Consider the following 6,000-nt stretch of genomic DNA (forward strand, 5'->3'; position numbering starts at 1 on the left):
ATTTCTCTGGCATTTCCCAGCACACTCCACCCAGCAGTGACTTCCTTGAGATTCCCACCCCCACCCCACTCACCTCCTTCAGTGAGAAATCTTTCCCACAGAAACATCTATTATTTCTTAAAGTTCTTAAATCCCCTTATGACGAAGTGTCTGAATCCAGAATATAGACAGAGCTCCTGTAAATAACTTAGAAACTGTCAAACTGCGTACAAAGGTGCAGGAGACAGAATGTGCGGCGTTCAGGGATGGAAAATGCACTTTGGAAAGATTAAAAATCTCACAGACAATCAACACAATATCAATAAAAGGTAGAATATAGACCTTTACACACCCATGATTTGTCAAATATTCTAAAATATACCAGTGCCAGCCCCTGGGCAAGGATTCCCGTGCACGGTCGGTCTGAGGGGCCTCGAATCCGCCCTGTGGAGGGTAATTGGGCAGCATGTAGTGCAGCGGGTTCTGGGCTCATCCTACACGGCAACTGCTAGGTCCGGTCTTACAGAAGTGGCCGAAAAGTGTGCAGACTTACCGTTGTTGTTTTTTTTATTGTAGGATTGTTATAGCAAAACCAGTTAGAAACAAGTTAAATATCCAGCCAAAGGAATCTCTATTAAACATGTTGGCAAAATGTTTCTATTTTCTCTACTTGAAGACTGAATAATCTAAACCACTCAAAAATGATAACAATCACATTGCTGGATGAACATTTTGAATCGTTCGAATATACTAATGCTGCCTTCTGGCCGTCTCCCAGGAACAGTGACCATATAGTACAAATCTCTCCACATGCTTTCAAAGTGCACAACCCAGACAAGGGCCAATAAAACACTCAAACACCTCAACTGTCACAGGGGAAGGAGATGGGAGTATCCCCTCCATCAGACCCACCTGCTGACATCACTGGTGAACAGGGGACACTCCTGTGACAGGGATGGGGACTAAGGATGCGATGGCACTAGGGCATGGACGAGAATCTGTTCTGATGATTACAGATTCACCTGTGGTGGAAGTAGAGCATTTGAGGAGCATGGGCAGCCTTGGGGTTAAAGTCACACTCCTGGGGCACTGCGAGCCCCATGTTAAGATTCTTTCTGTTAGGAAAGTAGTTACTCTGCCTATGATTCAAGGAGGAGCAATGCAGTGATGTAGAAATGACTTTAGCCTCTAGTTGCCTGAAAGAATAGTAAGGATCTGTCTGTCTCTATTGTAAGAGTGGGCCCTGAAGTGCAAAGTAGATTAGCAAATAAGAGTGTCCTGGTCTGACTGGCAACTGTGACTGCGTTAGACAAAAGCCACTGCCCAGAAAGGGCCCAGGTGGGAGGTGCATTGGCAGTAGCAGCACAGGGAATGTATGTACCGGGACCTGGGCAGGGGCAGTGGCATGGTGGGTGCAGGTGAGCTGTCACAAGAAAAGGGGTCTCATCCACAGAGCTGCAGGCCTGACAGGGGTCTGGCTTAACCCCTGGTGCAAGGTGACCGAGGAGGACCTAACTGCCCCACCCAAGCAGCCTGAGACCTGGCTGCATTCCCAGAAGTGGAGGGAGCAGGAGACTGGGGAGCAGGAGGAGGGCAGAAGACCAGTTTGGATCTAGGTGTCAGAGGTGAGGAATCACAGGAGGCTGGGCCTCCATGGACCCCTGGGGGTGGCACTCAGACAGCTTCCCTCTGGTGCCCAGCCTGCTGCTGAGGGGCCACAGGCAGTTCCTAATGTACAAAATCACAAGGTTCAAGCACCCAACAAAACATTTCTGGACATGCTAAAAACGAAGGAATGGGGACCATAGTCAAGAGAGAAAGGAATCCATAGAAACTGACTCAGAAATCATGAAGAGCACAGGGAAAAGAATGAAGGTCAACACTCTCCTTCTTACACTTGTAATGGGAGGAAAGCTGTTTTTTCCTCTGGCCTTCTGAGTTCTTGGCTGAGACCCTGTGATAAAAGGCAGATTAACAAGAGAACACAAACAGAAGCTTATGAACATGTCTGTCTCTCATACAGATGGGGCGTCCTCTGGGAAAATGAGTAACTCCCGAGGCAGCTTGGAATTCAGGATGAAATATCATCTTCATAGCGAAAGGGGGTGTAGGACTCTCAGGACAGAGGAAGTGAGTTTTAGGAAAAATGAATGGGCCCTTAGAACACTAGCTCTGAGCCAAGAGAGTGTGGGACAATGTCTGGATGTGAGGTTGGCCTCTCGTCCTCTCCTGTGATGAGTGAGTTGGTCCTCTCACTGGATGAAGGAACTTCTGGGAGGGTGTGGATAACAGTTGAGTTTCCTGGAGGATCTCTGTTCAGGTGGGTGCAGGGAGTTCAGAGAAAGCCTCACCCTGCTGCTGCTGCTGTATTTCCTGTGACAACAGGTCAAAATTGTCAGTATGTGAAGGCAGCCTGTTTTGGGATGGCATGTTCTGCCATCCTCCACACTGTAGACAAAAATAACTCAACATGCATCATACATGTACATATGTATAGGACATAAAGCTATGAAAAAATGGAAAGGAAACACAGGAGTAAATCTTTATGACCTTGTTTGGCAAAACCTTCTTCAATACACCAATAGCACGAATGACAAAAGAAAAAGTAGGTTAATCTGACCTTTTCAAAATTTAAAATGTTTGGTGTTTCAAAGAACACACTATCAGGGCAATGAAAAGACAACTTCCAGAAAGAAAAAAATTTCTTTCTGGATGGGTAACCAGAATATATAATACTTCTTATTATCCTTATTATTATACTTAATTCTATAGAGAAACAACCCAACTGAAAACAGACACTTCTCCGAAGCAGACCGCACGGGGCCAGCAGGCGATAGAAGGATGCTCCTGTCCTGAGCCCGCAGGGAAATGGACGTCAGAGCCGCCGCAGAGGCGCCGCTGCACACCCACTGGACGGTGTGACCCTCAGAACGACAGGAGGGGACAGTGTTAGGGAGGACAGTGGAATCTCCCTGTGTGACAGCACAGTGCATGGAGACGAGGGTGGGGGTGACAGTGTGACGAGAGGGGACATGTGTACTGGGGGAAGACCCGTGTGTGTGTGTGTGTGTGTGTGTGGGTGTGGAGGTTCCAGAGGGAGAGTGAGGACAGGGTGGGCGTGGTGCAGGTGGGGAGTGCTGCTGGGGGCATGGGGTGAGCTGCTCTGTGTGCAGAAGCTGCGTGCTGGTGCCACTGGGGGAGGGGTCACTTAGGCCTCCTAGGTGGGCCCTCCCAGCCTCATGGGTCTAAGCTGGGTTTTGCTCCTCAGAAGCTTTGCCCAGAGACTCTAAGCAATTACCTTCCCCTCAAGCCAATGACCAGGCCTGGGCCAGCAGATTTAGCCCCCACTTCCTCTCCTCACCTGCACACACACTCGGGGTCAGGGCGGAGGATGTTTCTGGAAGCATCTCCTACAGTCTCTCCCAGGAACCTGTCCCCAGGGCTCAGTTCTGAGTCCAGCTTCAAACCCACTGAAGAGACCCTGGGGTGGAAAAGCCACCACGGTTGCCATTCCCTCCCCCAGAACTTTGTAGAAGCCTGAGTGCAGCACACGAGTGGTAGGAGCAGCTGCAGAGTTGTTTCTGACGGCATCTCCCCGTGTCTGCTCATGGACCAAGGGCCACACTCCATCAGGGAAGGCAGCTGGGCAGAAGCTCTGGTCCTCTTTATGTGACGATGCCTCATTCCACTTCCCCCACATGACCCGGGTGACTTTTTTGTGTGTGGAGAATGGTTTGTATTCACTCTCCAAGAAAGGAGAGGGGCATGGTGGGGGAGATGCACCAGCACGGAGGGGCGGGGGGCTTCGAGGTCTTACTGGATTATAATGAGATTTAAAAAGGGTGAGGGTTGCATTTGTGTGGCCCTTGGGCAGTTGGGGGTCTGCAGTTTGTTCCAATGTGATTTTCTGCCTGTGGCTGTAGGGAGTGGTCAGTTCTGTCCTTGCTTCCAGTAATTTCCAGTTCTGGGGACAAACTCAGAAGAGTAAAATGTCAGTCATGTTTCACAGGGCCATAGGCCTACTAGGGAAATGGTGACACAATAGCAAATGGAGCTGACTTTATCCTCTCATTCCCCCCCTGGTTTTAAATGGATTTATTCTTAATGACCTGGCCTGGTTCTAGTTTTGGGGAGTTGGGACGAAGTTCTCTTCTCCTGTAACTACTTCAGAAAGGCTAGGGTACAGTGCTGTCCCTGCCTGTGGGTCTGGGTGAGGGTCATTAAGAAGAAGAGAGAGGGACTGGACAGCCCGAAAAGCAGAGCTGTGGCTGGAGGCCATTTGTGGGGAGAATCTTGCAGAGCCTGGATGCTCTGTTGAATGGAGGATATGGGTATCTGAGGAGACATGGCCTAAAAACAAGAATAAAGAAAAAGGCCACTTTAGGTCCTACAAAAAAATCAGTCAGGAAACCAGGACCAGATATTGAACTTAACATCCCAGAAAAGGAGAGGCAGAGTAGCAGGCGAATTCTGTGTGGCTGACACAGCATCAGAAGCTCTCAGTGATTCCCGGTCAAAGGATGGAGGAAAACAAAGGAACATTAGCTTGGAAGGAAACTAGAAAAACTAGGATTCAATCAGGTTGTGGGTGACAAGTGGACATTGGGGTTCCATGGTAACACAATTTCTCTCCGTAAAATCACCCTCACTTCGTCAAAGAGACTGCAATTAATCCGGTATCAATTTGGTCTGATTATTTGCACGAACACAACAAGAATAGTCATTGAATTTTTCAAATTTGCTTTGCTGGAATTTATAAGGAACCTTCAGAGTGAGCTTTAGTCAGCCCTTCAGGGAATAGAAGCCACGCCGCACAGTTGCCATCTGGCTTTGCCTGAAATGTCTATTAGTTTGAGTGGATTTCTCAAGTTTTTGAGGTCTCCAAACAGTCTTGAGATTCCTTCCTGGACACATTTCAGGAAAGCGACCATTGCTCCTTACCTGGGAAGACTGCCATGAGCCGCATGACAAAGCAGGGCACCAGGCCACTTCTCAAGAGGGTTCCAACAGGCTCTGAAAGTTCATCTTAATTCCTTAAGGCTTCTGGTGACATCCAGAGTCCAGGCAGAGTCCAGGCGTGACTCTTTAGATCCTGACATTCCAGACACAGACTTGGTTAATAGAACCACATTTGCAAACTGGTGCTACTAGAAAGAGAAGAGTTTCTTATTGGGTTTATACAAACAAACATATTGCCATGAATATAAGACTTACTCATGAAGAGTAGCTGAATTCTGGAGGGATTGGGTAGAGAGAAAAATACAAATGTTTCAATATTGCTTGTGAGGGTATGACTCACAAATGGTTCTGGGGGAAAAGCCTGTGGTGATGTCTGCCACCGGCATCACCTGTGTCTCCTGGGGGCTTCTGGTGCTTGGCCCTGCAGCCCTGGTCCCCTGGAGCCCTGGTCCCCTGGAGCCCTGGTCTTGGAGCTCGTGACCTAGAAGTTTTTGGGTCTTTCTCAGTCTGAATGGGGTGGCAGCCCCAGAGAGGAAAGCAACTCTGTGCCTTTTATTTTGTGGTTTCAATCCACTCACATTAAGATTCACTGATATGGGACCACTTAGTAACGCCACCTTACTGTTTTCCATCCTTTCTTTCCCTCCGTGTCAGCCCCCCTTTGTAAATTGGGGGTGTTCTGGGCTGGGATGCTCTGCTTCCCTCCTTCGTCTGCAGGCCCTGCTCTAGGCTGTGCTCTGTGGTCCCGTGAGGCTGCAGTAAACATTTCACAGACCACACGGTCCATTCCAAGCTGACAGACAGTAAACTTTGTCTACAAATCTCCTCACTTTTACTTTCTCAGTTTCCATTTTTGATGTCCTCATTGACCTCATTTTACATTGTGATAATACATGATGGCAGCTATAATTATTTTAGTACTTTTTTCTCTGCCTTTCATGCTATAGTAAGTGGTCAACACACCATCTGATTATGGATGTAGAGATTTCTGAGTCTCACTGTGGATGTACCTTCCTGCTGTCTTGTGCACTTCGTGTGTTTTCATGTTGGTCTGGAGCGTCT

This window comes from Artibeus jamaicensis, unplaced genomic scaffold (assembly GCF_021234435.1).
Source record: "Artibeus jamaicensis isolate MK-2021 breed Jamaican fruit bat unplaced genomic scaffold, CSHL_Jam_final contig_1777, whole genome shotgun sequence".
Classification (NCBI taxonomy): domain Eukaryota; kingdom Metazoa; phylum Chordata; class Mammalia; order Chiroptera; family Phyllostomidae; genus Artibeus; species Artibeus jamaicensis.